Consider the following 20979-nt stretch of genomic DNA (forward strand, 5'->3'; position numbering starts at 1 on the left):
TACAGTTGTTCACCCTCTCGGTGGATGGTCAAATCAAAAATGTACTTAAAATGTCATATTTTTTGTGTGTTTGTTTCAGATATGCATCTAAAGATACCCTGTCTCTCCCTAAATAAATAAGATATCATCTATATAGAAAATCTAGAGAACTAGACTGGCTCCTCATTGATGGTTCTCCCATATGGATTGGCCCACCCAATGGCATGAACAAGTTGGCGGAACTGGCTGCCAGTTACTAGAGGTTTGGAGATTTTTTTTAAATAAAAATAAAAAAAAGAAGTTTTTAAAAGACAATATATAATTCCTTGGTATTAGATGATGAAATGTATTGTTGAGTCACCACTGTGTGAAAATTTGGCCTCACTTGCAAGTTCCCATTTCTGGACTAGAAACCATGGCAAGTGATACCCAGGTGGCACAGTCTGGGGAAGGGAGGCAGCCACTGTCCCTTGGTGCCCCTCCCTGTGCCCTTCCCTTAATCTGACTCTGCTCTCTATGTTGTATTTTAGAACTGAATACTTGGAACAAACATTCAAATAATTTGGATTTTAGGCTCCATTGTTATTAAGAAAATCAGGCTATTTTATTTTCTTAGTTATTATAATCAATTACTTCAAAAGCAAATTTATTTGAAATCGCATCTCTATTTTCAGTGTTTCCTTGGAAACAGTAGGAAAGGTCTTTATGTATAATTATATGAACAACTTGTGTATAATTATTGCAAAACTTAACTATAGTAGTTATCTGATGTATTTAATTAGTCATTTATTTTTTGACAAGCCATAACATTTAGTGCCCATCTCATCTAAAAATATTTAACTTTTTGAAAGTTAGGGGAAAATCAGTTCCACAGTAGAATAAAGCTGTGTACACACAGTGCAATTTGGTCGCTGATTGACTTTGGCTTAAAATCGCTCAGCAATATATTGCTCAGTGTACCGTTTTCATCAGCGACTAGCGATTTTGGCTGAAAATTGCAAGCTATTCTGTCTCATTCTGTCTCTACCTCATTTTGAGTAGAAATCGCTGGTCGCTGGTGCACAGGTGTAGTCAGGGCCAGAGCTACCACTAGGCAGCTTTAGGCAGCTGCCTAGGGCGCTGGCCACTAGAGGGCGCTCCTTATTTATAATTTAAATGTAGCAGCGCCGCAGGTCCCTTCAGCTGCAGCCTCTTTTCTCTCATCTTCATTAAAAAAGTGTTTCCGTGGCTACCGCGTTTCCAGAAGGCAGGAGGGAAGACCCACAGCTCTGTAACAGCACTCCTGCGTCAGACAACAGCTGCCATCGCAGCCTTCCCTCACCACACCGACCGCCCCCGCCTCTCATTACAGTCAGCAGTGTCCAACAACATCAGCACTGTGGAGGCTGCCCGCAGAACCAACAGCGGTGCCTCCTTGCCGGCAATAGTGGCATCTCATCAAGCTGAGCAGTATCCCCCCACACACAGTAAGCTGCTCTTTGATGAGGTGTCTGGTACCTGCAGTAGTGGCTGCCTGGGGGAGGGGGTTATAATGCATATGTGCATGACAAAGCCTCTGCATGGCTGTGTGTGTGTGTGTGTATATACATATATATATATATATAAATATATATATATATATATATAAGCGGAGAGCCCGGCACAACCTCCTCACGTGTAGTTGCTTGGGTGCCTGCACCAGCAGGGTAATGTAGAAGATAACGACGTGCAGCACTCCAAAGACGATAGTCAGTTCAAAATAGTTTTCTTTATTAGCAACGTTTCAATATCCAATCGATATTTTCATCAGGTATCATTTCAGGTCGGTTCCAACGTGACTACATTTCATCAACTGATATCAATTCTTCCAGTAGTGAAGCAGTGGCTACAGGTGCATACTCTAAAAAGGCCCCTTTAGGGGTGAAAACACGCCGACAATTAGCCGCACCCGCAAGTTAACCAGGCATGCAAGCATGTACAGCCAATATGATTTCTAATGTGCTAATGAATGCATTAATTCCAGCTTTTCCTATAGTACCACTTTTTTACTGCATCCCCAAGGTGCATAAATGCATGAAGGATCCCCCTGGCAGACCGATCTTGGCTGCCAGGGGTTCCCTAATGCAACCTACTTCTGTCTATCTTGACAGCCTTTTTCAGCCCTGTATACGGGGACATAATGCTTTGCTATGCAATTTAATGAAAATTCCGTTACTTGATCATGATGTATGTCTTTTTTCCATCTATTTTTCTGCATTATACACATCGATCCCCCATGATGAAGGACTGTCAGCTCTGAGACATTTCTTAGCAGGCAGCCCGCATTATGTAGGACCAGATGTAAGGTTGATAGTAGAACTTCTGGAAATGGTACTGACAATTTTTTTTTTCCTTTACAATAATCATTTCTATCTCCAAAACATCAGAGTTGCGATGGGGGATGCGGTAGCGCCCTCATACGCAAATATATTCATGTTTGAGTTTGAAAGTAATTTTTTCTTTTGCAGACCAGAAATATCGGGGTAAAATTAAGTACTACAACCGTTATATCGACGATATTTTTATTTTCTGGAAGGGGCCCCCACGTGACTTATGTGAATACTTGCAGCTGCATTATGCAAGTCCAGATCCGATTAAATTCACTTTTACTCATGATGACCGACAGATAAGTTTTCTTGATGTGCTCATTAAATTGGATAATGGTAGTATTAGTACTAACCTTTTAAAAAAAAGCACAGATAGAAACAATCTGTTAGAATTCTCTAGCTGTCACCCAAGATCTACCGTTAGGAGCCTTCCTTACTCGCAGATGCTACGTGTAAGACGCATAGTGTCTAATCCAGTTGATGTATCTGTACAGATGGATGCGATTGTTGACCGGTTTATATCCAGGGGTTACCCCTTAAATGACCTCATGACGACCAGGGAAAAGGTGATGGCCTTGGATCGCAACACCTTATTGACTCCTATGAACAAACTACCTAATGATGTTCCTGTGTTACCATGGGTGACCACCTATACTCAATCTAGCCCCACCATCACTAAGATTGTACGTAAAAACTGGCTAATCATCCCTAACAGACAAAGAGTTGGGATTGGGTACCACTAAACTTCTGCCTAGCTTCAAACGATCTAAAAACCTCAGGGATTTGTTGGTTAAATCCAACGCTTCCCCAGCTAATGTTAAATCTGTTCCAAAAAGACTAGGCTGTGTACGCTGCATTTGTACTTCATGTAAATTCATGTTACCAGGACCCAAATTCAATCATCCCTTGACTGGGAAGACGATGTATATTAGGCATACACTATCATGTAACACTTGTTACACAGTATACCAAATTATTTCCCCATGTGGGCTGTCATATATAGGGAAGACAGAAGGTCCCTTTAAGGACAGGATGGCAGCCCACCGATCAGCCATCAGAGGTGCCTTTAGCACGGGCAATAGTGATCAGCCCATAGCTAGACACTTCTTGATGGCTAGACACAATGTAACTACTATTCGATACAGAATGTTGGATCACATTCCTGTATCTTTGCGAGGAGGCAACAGGAAACTGTTGCTTTTAAAATTAACACCGCACGGCTTAAATGAGCAATCAGGAATGTCAGTATTATTGAATTAATAAGTATTTGCACCATATGTTTTGTCCTGATTCTATGTTTCAATGTGACTTGTAAAATATATGCATAATGTTAATATGCGTCTCCTCTTGTTGATGTTATTGTTGTTATTGGTCTTCATGGTTATGATGGCTACACTTGTTTCTGCTTTGTGTGCGCTGGGGGCGTGCTGTGGGCGTGTGACGCTGACGGCGGATGCCGCTAGCGTGATTGCCGCAGACGGACTCGCTGTGCATACTCCTATTTCACTGGGTATATAAGGTGTGGGGAAGTTGTGTTGTATTATACCTGATGAAAATATTGATTGGATATTGAAACGTTGCTAATAAAGAAAACTATTTTGAACTGACTATCATCTTTGGAGTGCTGCACGTCGTTATCTTATATATATATATATATATATATATATAGATATAGATATATAGATATATATGTGTGTGTATATATATATATGTATATATGTATATATATATATATATATATATATATATATATATATATATATATATACAGGGTGAGGATGGCACTCCACGTGAAGGTGTAGAATAAATTGCCGGGGTGCTCTTGCAGGAGAGAAATACAGGAGGGAAATCAAGGCACACACTCGGACTTGCAATAAATGAGGACCAACACACAGGGTATCACACCCCGTGTGTTGGTCCTCATTTATTGCAAGTCCGAGTGTGTGCCTTGATTTTCCTCCTATATATATATATATATATATATATATATATATATATATATATATATATATATATATATATATATATATATATATATATGTGTGTGTGTGTATATATATGTGTGTGTGTGTAAGTTTTCCTAAGGGGTAATGGGTGGGGGGTGCAGTTGGCAGAGGTTTTGCCTAGGGTGCTAAGAACCCTTGCACCGGCACTGGGTGCAGTTAGGTGCTGCACAGTGCATTGTGCACCAGTGACCAGCGATTTTTATCCATAATCGGTGGAGCATGCTCCTGCGACCAGCAACCATGAAGGGCTGGCCATGGGAGCGCGCTCCCGGCGATTTATCTCCCACAGCACATGAAATCACTGCCAATATGGTCGCTCATTGACCATATTGCAAGCGATAAGTGCTGAAATCGCCCCCATGTACAGAATACACAGCTTTACTCTTTTAAAAACTTAGTAAAACTATGATCACTTAAGACATCTCATAATGTAAATCAGCATCGCTTCTGTCAATTGAAATAAAAAAAAAGAACATGAAGCCGGATACTGCTTTTTCACACTGCAATGTGTGAGGGCCAGCAGAAGCAGAACCAGACTTGTCCTCTAACTCTGTTGCCCCAGGTCGGTGTCAGTGAGCATGTGCGTAGCTAGACTTTACCTTTAACCTACCCGGCTGTAAGGGCAAATTACTGTAGGTCCGCCCAGACTCCATTGCAGTCAGGTCTTAGGAGGGACAATGTGATCAGAGGTGGTATGTCACATAAAATAAAACTCCAGACTCCTGCACAGGAAAGGAATGACCCCTAGAAGGCAAACCTGACCCCTGGTGTGAATAACTGCAACAATGCAGAGATGGTACCAAATATTATAATAATAAAATAAGCTGCTGCAGGGGAAAACCCTGACTTTTCTGTAGTGACGATGATACTGCAGACAGATTGCAGGGAACTGCAGTGCAGGCAGACAGGACCACTGAATGTGACCAGGAACACAGATGGTGTGACACAATTCAGGCTTGGGGCACAGGACGCTCATCAGGAGTGCTTAGCTGGAGTTCACCGGGCTGTAGCAGGATACCAAAAGGCAAAGGCAAGACTAGCGCAAATTTCCACAGAGAATAGGAGCTCAGACAAAACAAACTTGCACATAGCACTGGGAACTAGGAACTATGAGCTATGACTGGTAGGTTTGAACAGGTCAGGATGCCTTATGAAGGCCTCCGGTAATCAAAGCAGCTGTGCACAATCCTGCCCAGCTGGGCTAACGAGGTCAGACTTGTGCATACATTAATTCACATGAGATTGGGCTGTAATGGTACAGACTCACCACTGGAGGCCACCAGAGATTTGATTACCAACACAACTGAAATTAACCCATAACAGGCAAGACAGATGAGTCATTAATAATGACTCCTAACACAATGTAATATCGAGACATACACTGAAAGACTTTGCCTCATAATCTTGCAACTTTTACAAACATTCAAACAACAATTTTCTAGTTATCCTGAAATAGAACAAATATAAATTAACACACTGTGTTGTAATTGGAAAGCTCAGGGCTGCCACTACAAATTTTGTGGCCCAGGACTGATCCCCCCCCCCCATCTCCGCGCATCTCCCCCCCCTCATCTCCATTCCCTTCACTTACCGACCGACCTCTGCTCCGACTCCCTCATCCCCTCCTGCAGGTCCTGAAGCACAGGCTTCTTCAATGCAGTATGCCGGCAGCCAATTAAAATGCAGTACATGCTGCTGAGCCAATCAGAGCTTGTGTACTGTCAGCTGCTCTGATTGGCTAATGGTACATGAGCTCTGACTGGCTCAAATGCCGGTGCAACATTTTAATTGGCTACAGGCATCCTGCATTGAAGAAGCTTGTTCTTCGGGACCTGCACCAGCGCAGGGCAGGAGCACAGCGGAGGCAGTCGGGGGGGAGGGGTTTTGCGGTGGGCAAAATGAGCAGCCCTGGCCCTTCCATAGGCCGGGGACTGGGACAGCTGTACCCACTGCACCCCCCTATCGACGGCCCTGAGTAAGCTTCATACCTGTAAAAGTACTGGTCCATTTACTATGGGACTATAAATAATTTTCTTTTGCGAAAAAGATGCAACACTAACATTAAAAGTGTGTGCTAGGAAAAAATTCCTCACCACCTGAAATGTTTCTATAATGTTGGCAAAAGGACTAAGCATATTGTGTTACAATGTTCTTTTGTGACCGTTGGTCAAATCCTTTTGCAAATAGAAAGATGACCAAAAAAGAGATGATTTTTGTCCAGGTTGGGCAGTTGTAAAAGGCAGTCCTCAAAAAGTGTGGTGTCAGTTAAGGCATTAACAGATCAATGCATTTCCCTGGGTTGTGTCTTCCAGCTTCATCAGGAGCTTGCTCCTTGCTCAGGTATGATGATTTAGTATATCATTGTGTTAAATAAAAATATATACAGTATACCCCAAAAAAATAGGAGGGGGAAGAGGACTCAGTGGTTATAACTATCCTGTTCAAAGTGATACAATATCAGTAAAAACAAAAAGAGGGGAGGGGAACAATGGAGATAGCCTAAATCAAATGGCATCATTCTGGTATTTTAAGCAAAAGACTTAATATCAATATTCTAATTTTGGGGTAGATTTATTAAACTCAATGAAGTGATAAAGTGTCTAGTTTTTATCACTGGACAATCAGCTCCTACCTTTAATTTTTCAAACCAAGCCTATAACTTTACAGTTAGGAGCTGATTGGCTTGTGATAAAAACCAGACACGTTTGCACTTCACCAAGCTTAATAAATCTGCCCCTCAGACCATTAGGGAACAGGGTTTTTATCTTAAAGATCCATAAGGCTTCTTAAGTACATATTTCTCTATATAGGTCTACTCCACGCTTTGTGTTTTTGATGTGTTTTGAGTCCTAATAATTCTAGCCCATCATATTTTCCATCGTGTATCTCCATAAAATGCCAATATATACTATCGAGATTATACGTTTTTCAAAATTTTTAACCGGTGTTCCCTAAATTGGTTCTCATATATGCAGTTTGCGGGGTCACAATTAATTAACTCCTCTTTTTGAAATGTTTCCTTAGTTCTATATGATGTTACTACATTTGTTTTTCTTTCCATAAAATTACAAGCTAGCCGTACATTTTTGTTACATCTATAACACCCTTTAGGAAGAAATGTAGGAAACCAGGTTTTTTTTATTTTTTGGTAGTCATAGAGTATTCCCCACTTTTATAATGTAGAAAATAATTGTTATCTACCTCTTTCTTATAATTTGTCATTACTTTCTCTGAATTCTCATTAGAGATGGTTAGATCCAAAAAAGTAACCATTGTACAACTAGAGGAATGTGTGTAAGTGAGGTTATAGTGATTATCATTTAAGTGAGAAACAAAATATTGTGCCAATAATTTATCCCCTTCCCAAATCATAAACAAATCATCAACCTAACAGCCATATTATACCAGATTTGCACCAAATGGGCCATTCCAGACGTATTAATCTTCAAACAGTCCCATATAGATGTTAGCAAGGCAAGGCACAAATCTGGTACCCATGGCCATTCCCACCACCTAAAGATAATATTGCTCATCAAATAAATAATAATTGTGAAATAATATATATGTGATAGATTCCAATATAGACTTACACAATTCAGATGATATGGTTGCATCTCCACTCCAATCTATATCTCACTCTATATACAGTACATATATATTTTATATATGTTTTATAAATGTATTATTATGTTATAACTGATTTATTAGGTAAATGTAGTCAGTGCTGTTTAATATAATGTACCAACTAATACATCTGTATAAAAATGTATATATCTGCATTAGAATTAATATACCTGCATGGAAAGGAATAAATGCCAAAAGATTGAAAATTGTGTGCAGTATGCCTGCATAAATTAAATAGTATCCATAAAGAAGTCCGTTTAAATTCTGTAAATTAATGGTGGAACTAAAAATGGAGCTCAAATCGAGGCTTGAATGTATATAAAATATGCTAAAGGAATTGAGCCATGACGCGACCTTGGAAGTTGGACTAGAAACGATGCTTGGCTGTATGCAAAGAGCGCATGCACAGCCAGAAATTACCAATATAAAAAGCAGATAAGTGCTACAGTACATTCATACCTCAGTGGTGTAGCTTGTGTAAGGCAGCCCCCGCCACTTCTTGGGGGATCGGGGGCTGCGTGGGCACCGGCTCCCGCACGGAGAGGCAGGATCTCATTCTCTGGTGTACTCCCTGCTGTATCTGTAATACTGGAGGGAGGGACTGGCACAGTGGCGTAACCATAGCGCTATTGCTACGCCCCCAGCTCCCCCTCCTTGTGGGTGCAGCGGTGTGTGGGCAGCTGGGTCCGTGCGGGTGTACCTGCGGCGCTGTCTAAGTGTCTAGAAGCCACGGTGAGAAGGTTCCCTGCTGTGTAGTGAGTTGGCGCCGGGTGACCGGGTCCCTGCAGTGTCTTGGAAATAAAAAGTCTGACTCTAGCGCTATCTGCCAGGCGTCGGCGCAGGAAGCGCTTCTGATTTTGAAAACACTGGCCGCACGCTGATTGGCTGAGAGGAGAGAATGCAATACCAATGCAGATGCTAACCACTATGCCAAACCTGTTGTCCTTATATTTATCAGGGAACCACTTTATATGTATTTTGATCTGTGCAGCTTAAGGTACTGAAAAAGCAGGGGCAACGAGTCTGCTTGCCTTCACAAACATTTAAGAAGCTCTGCGCCAGTCAGAATCACAGGAAGTAGGGCACATTTTGGCAATTGCAGGGTCCTTTTTCAACTGTTTTATATCCATCATACCTCTCCACCTACAAACCTTTCTGACTGCTTCCAGAGCCATCCTCTCCTCTCCCACTACACCTAGCTCTGACCAGCTTGCAGGTAGTCTTTAAGGATTTGCTACTCTTCTGGGACCAGCTCCTAAGCCCCTTGTCTTCTTTAATTTAGAAACAAATGTCACACAACTCATTGCTTTCTGTCTCCCATCTCCCCAGCTGCAGCAACCCCCCATACCCCTCATTCTATTTGTAGAACCTTCCTTCCCCATCCTCCTTTCCTCTCATAGCACAGGATGAAACTTGTAAGGAAACCATTCTGAAGGAGGAAATTTGGAATTACAAAGATTTTGCAGCATGTGAGTTGTTTTTAATTAGAGTAAGTTATATTGTAATAAACAACACCAATATAGTAAAGATGTGCAGATGTACCATATACTGTATGTTTACTGATTCAGTCACCAGGACATCCGTAGTTGCCAGAAGAAAGAGTGTCTGAAAGTGGTGTCAGGGCAACAAATTAAAGTCTGATGCAGGCACCACTCTCAACGATCACCTGCTACAGCATGATAGAAGTAGCAGGAATGTGTCATCCACCAATGTAGTGTGTCAGGTCACTACTGGTCTAGGCTGATTTGTATGGTGAGTTATGTAACTAAGTTGTACCTCAGATATATTGGGGTGTACACATAGTACGATTTTGGATGGCGATTTTGAATATTTAATCAAATTCGCCTGAAAGGTTAGTAAAAATCACACTGTGTTAAACATGCAGCCGATACCAATGCGTGGCCCCACTAAGGCAGTATCGCATAGCAAAATACTGTAGACTGTGAAGGCAAATTTATTTTGGCTGGATCATAGACTATTATAGCGAACATAGACAAACTCTCCAGTGTATATAGTCAAAATCAGTTAGTCAAAATAGTTTAGTCAAAATTACCCACTAGCAAACAGCGCACCGTGTGGCCCACTGACTCTTCCCGTTTACAAAAAACCCTGCAACTTTTAAATTTGCCCTGGGCACAATCAGCCCTAGTTATGCCACTGTTAATTTGTGTTTTATTTATTTCTCGTGGAGGTCAATTAGTATTTTTATTATCATCATTATTATTATTATTATTATTATTATTATTATTATTATTATTATTATTATTATTATTATAATTATTATATTCATATTGGAAATAAAGTTATAAAGATAATATAAATATAAATAAAAAATGGAAATATATCTTACCCCCCCCCCCCCCCTCCCCATTCTTAGAATGCTCTGGCATCTCTGATTGCCTGATTGCAGATAAACAACACATGGTATTTTACTACTTCTACTAGCCAATTACAGTGGCTATTTAATTTTCTGTCCAATCAAAGAAAAGCTGCAATGTATTGGTAGTGAAGGGTTGCTTAAATAGTATGTTTCAGGAAAGTGAGATCAAGACCTTGCAAACACGGTATTGAGTATCATCTCCTTTTTTCCAGAAACAGGGAGTTCTTGAATCATCTTATTTTAGCTAGCATATATAAACACTTATATCATACTTACAATAACTACTCTCAAAATCTTGCGGGGCACTCCTGATTTTTGGGGAAGTGCCTCACACCCCATGAAGAGTGCGCACCCCTCCTGCATTCTGCCCACTTCCTAGATTATGGCCCTTATTCAGATCTGATTGCAGTACACATTTTGTTCTCAAAATGGGCAAAACCATGTGCACTGCAGGTGGGGCTGATGTAACATGTATAGAGAGAGTTAGATTTGTGTGAGTTATTTTGTTTCTGTGCAGGGTAAATACTGTCTGCATTATTTTTACACTGCAATTTAGATTTTAGTTTTAACACACCCCTCCCAAATGTAACTCTATATATATGTTACATCTGCCCCACCTGCAGTGCATGGTTTAGCCAATTTTGAGAACAAATTTGTATATCTGAATAAGGGCCTATATGCAAATCTCACAATTTTATCCACCCTACTTTGCAAATTTGGACCAACCGCAACAATTTCCCCAAATGGGGTGGGACGCAAATAACCTTCCTATCCTCCCTGTTGCCTCCCACCCACTTCTACACTTTTGGCATTAAAGCTTTAAAGTAGGTTAGTATGATTTATGTGTATGGCACAGTACACAGTATGATCATGGAGTTACTTGCATGGCCATATTGTTTTCAACAGCTTAGGTGATTGCCAGTAACTTTTTAAAGTAAAAAATGTTTTACTATATCTAAAGTTTCATGACATTCTCAGCCTGTGATTAGTGGAAGTGCTCTTGCAGAGAAACAGTATGCAGCATCTAAAAGGTTTTTATATTTGTGTTCCCTAGTGATTTAAAGCATTAAGAATGCTAGGGCATGTGTGAACAAACCAAAGATCTTTATGGCCCTTATTCTGATCGGTGCGTACTTTTCCGAATTCTTTCGGATGGCGTTTTTTAGCCGTCTGCGCATGCGTGGAGAACGCGACGCGCATGTGCCACGCATGGTCTCCGTACTTGTTCTCACTAATACCGTACAGAAATGTGCACCGCAATCATTCGGCCAATATGGGTGTGTTATGGGCGTCATGCGGAATGACACAGGGGCGTAGTTTCAAAGTGGGCTAAACTGGGCGGAAACATGGGCGGACACGGGGGAGTACACATATTATGGTAGGCGTGCATTCGGACAGCACGCCGAATGCACGCGAACAAAAAGGGAAGAAATGTGCGGTGTCCAAAAGGCTACTCTTGCTTTGCGGACACCACTCGGTCATGCGCTAGGCAATTGGAACGCCTAATCAGGACGGACGCACCTCAACCAATGTCACCTGAACCCAATACAATCACATACTTTACCCATTACTTGTTAATTACACGCTTCTCACTGCTACAATTGGAAGCATTGCAGCTTAAAGGGAACATTACATGCTGCACTTGTCACACACTTTTACACTGCAAATAATCCACACAACTTAATATTATTAATACTAATACACATGGCACTTCTGCATGTATCAATTAATACAGACATTTGTGGGGCCAAAATAATATTTATTAAAGACACTTTGGTAAATATTTAAAAAACAACACAAAACAAATGGGACCATAACAGGCCAAAAAAGAAATAATATAGAATAAATAGCCACAGCAGAATCATTAGGAACACATCAGGTGGCTTCACAAAAAAAGTACAGCACCAACACTTCAAGTACAGCACACAGTAATGGTAGCCGAAACAGGGCAACAGGGGAACCAAACATGACATTTGAACCGCGGGCAAAAGTGGTGACCCTGGGCACGGATTTGGACACAGGATGCTGACACACACAGCTCAATGGAAGATTTGGGAAGACATAACGGTGGAGATTAATGGGGACACAAGTTCATTTGCGAGCACGTTTGCCCCTGACAGGCTCCTTGCCACGTGCAGCAGGTCTTCGGCCTCGTCCGCGGCCAGAGTCAGATGGTGCCTCATGTGGAGCACATGCTGGTGAGGGGGTGGATGTTCTTCCCCCTCTGGCAGCAGGGAGTGATGGTGTTGCTATTGCACCCGAAGCGGGTGACATTAGGGCCCTATTGCTGGTAACTAGCTCCACCATAAGTTCATTATGGCGGAGGAGGAGGTCATTTTGCTGCAGGGCTTGATCAGCCAGCACCTGCAGGCTAGCAGCAATAGCTTGATGGCTGGTACTCATAGCTTGCTGGCTGGCACTCATAGCCTGCAGGCTCTCAGCAATACTCTGCTGGCTGGTGGTCAAACCCTGCAGCACCTCCTCGGCCCTACGCACCCGCTTGAATGCCGACTCTCCCTGCTGCACAATACTATCCAGCACACGGCCCCACATGGACAATTCAGCCGCGGACAATCCCGGCGGCTGCTGCACGGGCCTGCTACTGGGGCCAGGTGGCACAGACTCCACGGCCTCCTCAAGAGAATCTGGACCAAGCGGTGGGGATGCTGTTGAACGAGAAATTACCAATTACCACACATTCCATGCCAAATGTTAAACATCTACTTATGGCCTGGCAAATAATTACCTTCAAGCGTAGAAGCCATCACTTCCGCTGGGGACTCGCTGTCTATAGTGCTCACCCCCCGGATCTCCTCCACTGCAATACAGCACTGGGCCATCTCTTCCAGGGGGGTGAGCTCCAGCTTGGATGGCATGGGGCCAGCCCCAGAGGTGTGGCTGTGTTCCCACCGCTGGGTCAATTTCTTCTTGAGGTTGCCTTTGAAGTCGTGCCACCTGCAATCAAAGTGTACATATTAATACATGTAACTCCTCATGTTTGCTGTAGCACCCATTGCAATCTGAAACATAATACAACATGTACCTACTGACAACAAACTTACATTATATTCATTTTTCTAACCAACCCTTAGAACATACAAAAACAGTCACCCTGCAAAAACTATCAATTCAATGTCATGGCCAACATGTCTCTGCCTCCAAGCAACGTGAACACCCATTGCCCAACTCCATCTAATATTGAATGTTAACATTACTGGACTTGTACTACTCAAATGTAACACACATGTACTTGCCTCTTCTTAACATGCTCCGTCTGACGAACTTGTGGAGCCACTGCATTAATCTCCGCCGTTATCTCCTCCCAGATCTTCCATCTCCTTGTGCGTGTCAACTTCACCGCTGGGCACTCAATTAAATCACGTGCCCGGGTCACCAGGATTTCAAGCTCCCGCGGTTCATATGCCATGTTTCTTGTGGTTGGTTCCTCTGTTGCCCCACTGCGGCCACGGGCACGGGCACGGGCACTGCCACTGCCACGGCCACCAGTTGCTGCACCTGAAGTGCTGGGCTGGCTACTCTGTTGGGAAGCCACCTGCTGTGTTCCCAATGATTCTGCTGATGCTGAGGATGGCCCTGCTGCTGATTGGCCTGATGTTGATGGGCCATCTGGGTGCTCTGGGTTGAGGGGCACATAGGTGGTGTTGGCCTCCATGCGTGCCAATAGATTCTGCACCACCTGGTCTTCCTCTGACTCTGAGCCTGGCATGTTTGCAACAAGTGTTTGCCTTTCTAGGACAACTTTAAATACTATTTCTGTAATTGGCGTTAATCAGCTGCAACCTGCGTTCCGTACGGCCGCGTCCCGTACGCCAGCGTCAACCGTGCGGCGCATACGTCCCGCCCCTTGGTGTTGAAAAATATTTCCAAAAAACCTGGCAAACTCAGTAAGTCTGATTTATTTGCTAAATGCAGATTCCAACACCAATGACCAAATACAACTGAGGTCAGACATGCAATGTATATTTGAATGTACTTCTGTACTGTGCACTTGTTTGCTATGTAGTACAACTGACACTACCCATTCCATATGTCAATCCAGTCCACCACTTAGCCACAAGTAATCAGTGCTAGCATCCAAATCACATGTGAAAGCACTCCAAAATCAGCCAGGATTCTAGCTAATGTTCATTCCACCTCTGTAGTATGGCCCAGTAGAAGGTAAGTGTACACATGGCACCATGGCCTACTTTTGGGAAAAGGTCTGCCACTATTTGCTATGTTTCTGTTGCATAGCTTTCATTATAAAATAGCTGTTTAGTACCTTGTTGAGTTAGGTGTAAGTGTCTAGTGATGCAGACTATTTCACCTGGTGCTTATACCCATGTTTGGTGAATGTTATAGATTATATATAATGTGTTTACATCTTAGTTTAGACTGTGTGTTTAGGATGGGGGTGCGATGCAATGGGTTAGCCGTATGTTCGGGCGCATACACGCTGTTAGTGTTAAAATGGACAATAAAGTTAATACCAAATATCACTCTGCCCAACCAATGACAGCACATGATTGTTTGATTAGTGCCATTCCTAAAATGGCTGCCTACCAGCGAGCACAACCATTCTCCACTGCGGAGCTGCTCTCGCTGGTGGCAGTTATGGAACGGAGACTGGGGCAGGCAGGCCCCTTCATCTCTAATAGGGATAAGCGCCGGGCATATGTTGCGGCCCGGCGCCGCATATTCGCCCGCACTCATGTGCGGAGGACCATCGCCCAACTGGAGAGGCGATGGTCCGACCTGCGGAGGCGGGAGCCGGAGCGTCTGCAGGCTCTGAGGCGGCGTCTGCAGCGCTGTAAGTATTTTCGCAAAATACAAATAAATGACAGAGGCCAGGATTCGGTCGGCTTCAAAATTGTTCATATGGAGAGTAACAAACAGGCAGCCAATCAGCTCCTACCTGGCATTTTACAACTACAGTCTGTGACATGACAGGAATGATCTGATTGGCTGCGTGTTTATCACTCTACATTGTATCACTTTTGAAGGCTAGTGCATTTAGGCCAGTGAGTGTTTGCATTTTAACATTATTTAATATTAATATTACATGAGGTCAATTGGGTGTTTATGACATCGAAAAGCCATATAGTATATGTGTGATATATAACACATATATAATGTGGTTATGAGATGTACTTGTTAGAGTAATTTCAAAGTCAAATGACACTCACCCATTTTGTTTGTTTAACCCACAGCGCGGGAGAGAGCCAGACAGGCCCGTGAGGAGGCCCAGGAGGTGGGCAGAGAGGCGGACAGACAGGAGGTGGCCAGTGAGGAGGCCTTCCAGGAGGTGGCCATTGAGGAGGCCACACAGGCCCAGAATTTTGTCTCAGAGGAGGACACGGAGGAGGCACAGGAGGTCGGCCAGGAGGTCGAAGTGGAGGAGGAGGAGGTGCCCCTACCCCTCGACGATGTGCCACCACCTCCCAATGTGGAGGATGAGGACCTGGTGGAGCTGCCTGGCAGGGGTAAGTAGACATAATGCTTCATTACTGAGTTAGGTACAGTTTGTTATGTCGCACAGCTGATTCAATTTTCCTATAATATAGTAAAGAGTAGTCCCAAAAAATGGGAAACAACAGACACACTTTGGTCTTATAGGGCCATGCTGCAAACGTGCAATCTGGATGCTCATGTAGGTGATGAGTGTTTATTTATGGAGGCTCTTTGTATAGAAGCAACAATAAAACATCAATGGAATATGGGCAGGCCTGATTTATACAGGAGTCCCAAGTGGGCAGTTTGCATGGGCACCCCTCTAGCCAGTGTGCCCGTGTTGTTGTCATGTATTTTTGTAAGGTATTATGTATGATGGATTGACCTTAGAAATTGTTTGGTGTATGGAAGCGGATTAGTGCTGCACTTTCACCTATCTGGCAAATGTGACAAGGAATCATGAAGTAATGGCAAGAGGGAGTAGCCTAGCATTTTCCTGTGGTATCTATTCTATCTATTCTATCTATCTATCTATCTATCTATCTATCTATCTATCTATCTATCTATCTATCTATCTATCTATCTATCATGCAGTTTAGCTATTAAGCAGTAACATGCAGGTATATATGTATGGGTCAATGTGGCATGTTGTAGTGGGTGTATGTTTTGAGTTGAGTGAGGAGTCTTTGGTCAGGACAAGTGTGAGTGATCCTCAAGTGTGGTTGTGTTTTTGATATATAGATTGTGAAATGTATATGTCACACAAGTGTGTGTGTGTGGTGGCAGCATCATGATCATATATTTGATGACATTACATACAAGAGTGGATAAGGCTTTTTTGGTATGTATGATTTCTCATGGTGTAGGTACTTAGGATTGACTGTACAAGGTGTACGTGAGTAGCATAATTAATGTTGTACCCCCTTTCTCATGCACACAGATTACCAGGAGCCACCCCAGGGAGTAAGAGGGGCTCTCATGAGCTTAAGGGAGGACCTGAGGCGGATGACCGCTCATGTGGAGGACCTCTGTGTCCTGCTGCTGGACGACTGATGTTGGTTCAATTTTGTTTTTTTTGGTAATAAAAGTTTGCCGTTGTTTAAGAAGTTGTCTGTGTGTTATTTTAGTATTTAACATTAAAAGTATAAAAACCATTTAAAACACAAACATGTGGATGTTTAGATATGTACACAGCAAAAGGGTAGATAACATTTTTATCCACATAGGGAATGTAAGGGTTAATGTATAGTGCTTGTAAGTGTTTAAGGATCAATTAACTAAATAACAGATGACCAGGAGCAACAATCTGTGCTCAAAGTGGTTTGATAATTGCATAAGTGTGTCATGTGATCTATTTGGGAACTCAGATAACAGTAGTCTGTTTTTTTGCGTAAGTACACCGCATCTGTGCGTAGTGGCCGGTTCGCGTCCGTTCTGACGCGGGAAGGCCGTGCAGAATCGGAGTGTTTCCCCCGCACACGCATGGTTTGTATGTCGTCCGTAAACACGCCCTGTTCTTAAAGAGTGAGTCCGTCCGAATGCGGAGGACACGTGGGCGTTTCTACGGACGATGGCCGCACGCTGCCGCACAGCGTGGCGTGCGGACCGCACCGTCAGAATTCGGGAATATCCGCACCGATCAGATTAAGGGCCTATGGCTGACACAGCTTTTGACTAGTAGTAATACTGTAAGTCAAAAACCACCTGTAAAGGTAACAAAAAAAATAAAATGAAATCATAATAGAAATGGAAGGACACAATAGAATAGATGAACCTGTCGGTTATGTTTTGTTTTCAAAGTATATATCTGTGACTGACTAAAAATTATATAAAAGTTCAGCACTTGCAGTTTATACAATTCTTCTTTTGCTCCTACAGTAGAAGTGATTTCTGAACAAAAAAAATTGTCTTCTTAATTCACGAGAACGGTGAATTCTAAATTATTTGACAAAACTGTACACACAAAAGAATCACTAATTATAACCACTCTGACTAATTTTACTTTGTTCTCTTATCTTCATGCAAAGTTTTTTTATACCTAAAAATAATCACCAATGTGAATCAACTAAAGAAAAAAAGCTTGTTTAATTTACAAGGAAATGTTCAAATTAAAAGTAAAGCAGGGTACAACGTAGCCGACAAATTCTTAAACTCATCTAATGTGTACTCACATTATCCTTCTGGTACAAGGATAAAAGTCTTTAATTCCACACGATACACAGGTACACACAGATAGGAGGCAAGGGGAGATTTACGAGTACATAGAACCCCCCCTGGCCGCCGATATATCAATCATGGTCCCTATTTTTGTGTGGCGGGTCTGAGGTGCTTCTGAGTGGCAGTCTAGCTCCCTCCCTGGCAGGGGGAGCAGCTCCTCTCAGGCTGTTGTCACGTGTTTACAGCTTGAGAAATGAGGGGACTGAGGACTGGAGGTCCACGGCACTGCTGCTGAATAACTGTGAGTCGGGGCAGGGGCAGGCTGGCTGTTTGTAAATGCAACTGTCTGCATTATGGCAGACTGACTGTGTGTGTGTTTGTAGAAGGGGAATACATTTCACTGACTGCGGAGGCTGTGCTGAAGTGCGGAGGGAGGATGGGCTGGCTGCTTGTGCCTGGGATTGTCTGAAGGCATACTGACAACTGTGTGGGGAAAACATTTGACTGACATGTCTGCCTATTGGGGGAGGCTGTGCATTAGGAGATATGAATATATGACATGACTTTCTATGGGGGAGGGGGTGCTGTGCTGGATGGGGTCTCATCTCCCTCCAGCATAGCCCCCCATAGGCAGACATATGGGGAGGGTTGGAGGAGAAATATATTTATGAAGTGCACGGTTGTGTGTATGTGTCTGATTTATTAATAAAATTGGTAATTGGTTATGGGGGGGCGCAGAAGGCAGAAGCTTTGCCTAGGGTGCCATAAAACCTTGCACCGGCCCTGATACCATTATATGCATGCGAGGCAGAATTATAAAGTAAGTTTCTGTCTGCATGCGGGGACAAGAGCTGCTAACTCCCTGTGACCGATCATTTAGATTCATCTATACATATGTATGTGAACGTTTAAGTAGGTGCTGGACATCGCTTATCCCCTTTTTTGAGAGATTATACTCAAGTTAACTCTAGCGTTGGTGTTTCCCCACCCCCTTATATTTTCACCATTGGCCAAATTGGGAGATTGATGGTCTCTCGGGGACGCACAAGCAGCTGATTATTTAATTAATCTTGCAAGTTTTTGCGCCAAGGCACAAGTTATTTGTTTTTTTCTCAATATTTAATAAATGTTTATATAAATTCTACATCAGTTGTTAGAATATTTTTTCAGTCAAACCCAAGTGCTGTATCTATTTACTTGTATTAAAGAAAAACTACCCAAAATGACAGCCTACTGTATAGTAGAACAATGCACATTGCTATTTGCAATTACCCCATTGATTTTAATTAGGTTGGAGTCCCAACATTCAAGACTGCACACCTCAGCTTGGCACTATGAGGGTAAGTCCTACTATACATATATGCTGAGTGTTAGTCTGTGGGACTGTGTTTGGGGCGCTGGGCTCTTTGGGCTGCTGTTGCTGGGTTGCTCCATGGCATCATATCGTATACTTTCAATCACCCCTTTAGTTTGTTTAATATATATGTAGCACCCTTCACATTTATTATTACTTCTTACCTAGGTAAGTCCTATCACATATAATTTCCCCTATCCCTTTTACTATCACTTTAATTTCACACTAATGTGATGCCATGGGGTGGTTCTGCTGGGCTGGCCTGGGGGGCCCTGTGCCCTGGACCTGTCCCAGAGTAGTGTTAGGGACTTGTCCTATTGAGGTAACCTGGATGCGGTGGACAAGCCCATACTAATGGCCATTACTATGCTAATAACCTCAAATGCAATATAGCAAGATATTAAAAGGTCTAGCATATATATTTAGTGTGCACCTGCAAACTCCTCCTCCTGCTTCCTGGTGGATAAATGTGATGGAGTCCGTATTGGCCACTTTATGGTGTCCTGAAGGTGTTTGGGTGGACTCAAACGATGGCCTACAGATGGAGCAGGTCTCATCTTGGCAGGGGATGGCGCTGGCGTCGCCAGCCGCCATCCCCCGCCAGCGCCATGGCGATGGCGAGAAGGGGACGCGCGCGCACGAGAGGCGCGCGCGACCCCTTCCGACGGCGCTTCCATCCGTTCCCCCGGGTCCACGCCGCCTGCCAGCACCCCCCCCTAACCCCCCCTAACCCTGTCCGTCTTCCTGAGGCGGAGACGGACAGGGTTTCCGTTGCGCTGGCGACGGAGACTGAGACGCGCATGCGTCTCAGTATATTCGCTGGCGAGGCTGCTGGCGGGTCGCCAGCGGGGACGTTCTGGCGGTCCGCCAGCCAGGATGGGAAGTGCCCCATCTCTAGATTGAATTAGCCGGCTCGGGAGTCCTCACTACTGCGAGTGATCAGGTATCCATAGTGTAACTGGCAAGAGACTTCTAGGGGTTAAAGAGATCCGACCGTGGTGCCTGCCCCTTTGGACCCAATTTGCTTTTAAGGAGACACCTTTCTACACCAAAGGACTTGTTCCGCCTGCTGAATCATCTGATCGGATCTCTTTTACCCCTGGAAGTCTTTTGCCAGTAACACTATGGATACCTGATCACTTGCAGTAGTGAGGACTCCCGAGCCGGCTAATTCAATCTGGGCCATCGGTTGAGTCCACCCAAACACCTTCAGGACACCATAAAGTGGCCAATACGGACTCCATCACATTTATCCACCAGGATCAGTGCAGGACAAAATACCCTTCAATTTGGTGACTATAGAATTGGGTCCATATTAATACCTTTTATCCGTTTTTTGTTTTTTAGTGTATTGTATTTTAATATGTCTAATTGTTATTAATTGTTATCAATGTTATGCCAAGCTTTGTCTCCCTGTATTGTTCCTTTGTACGGCACTGCGAAACACTTGTGGCGCCTTATAAATAAAATTATAATAATAATAATTAAACCTATTATCAATTGATTGGCTAAAATCAGTGCTATTTGCAATTACCCTTCTGTCTGTGGTCCCTCAGCTCCGGGAGCGATCACTAACATTACCAGAGCACAATGGTGATGCATTGTAAATGGCAGATTGACGTTTTTGTACATATCTCTAAAATATACACTAATATTTTTCAGAAAGTCTATGTACCAAGACCT

Source organism: Crinia signifera, chromosome 9 (assembly GCF_055691185.1).
Source record: "Crinia signifera chromosome 9, ASM5569118v1, whole genome shotgun sequence".
Lineage (NCBI taxonomy): Eukaryota > Metazoa > Chordata > Amphibia > Anura > Myobatrachidae > Crinia > Crinia signifera.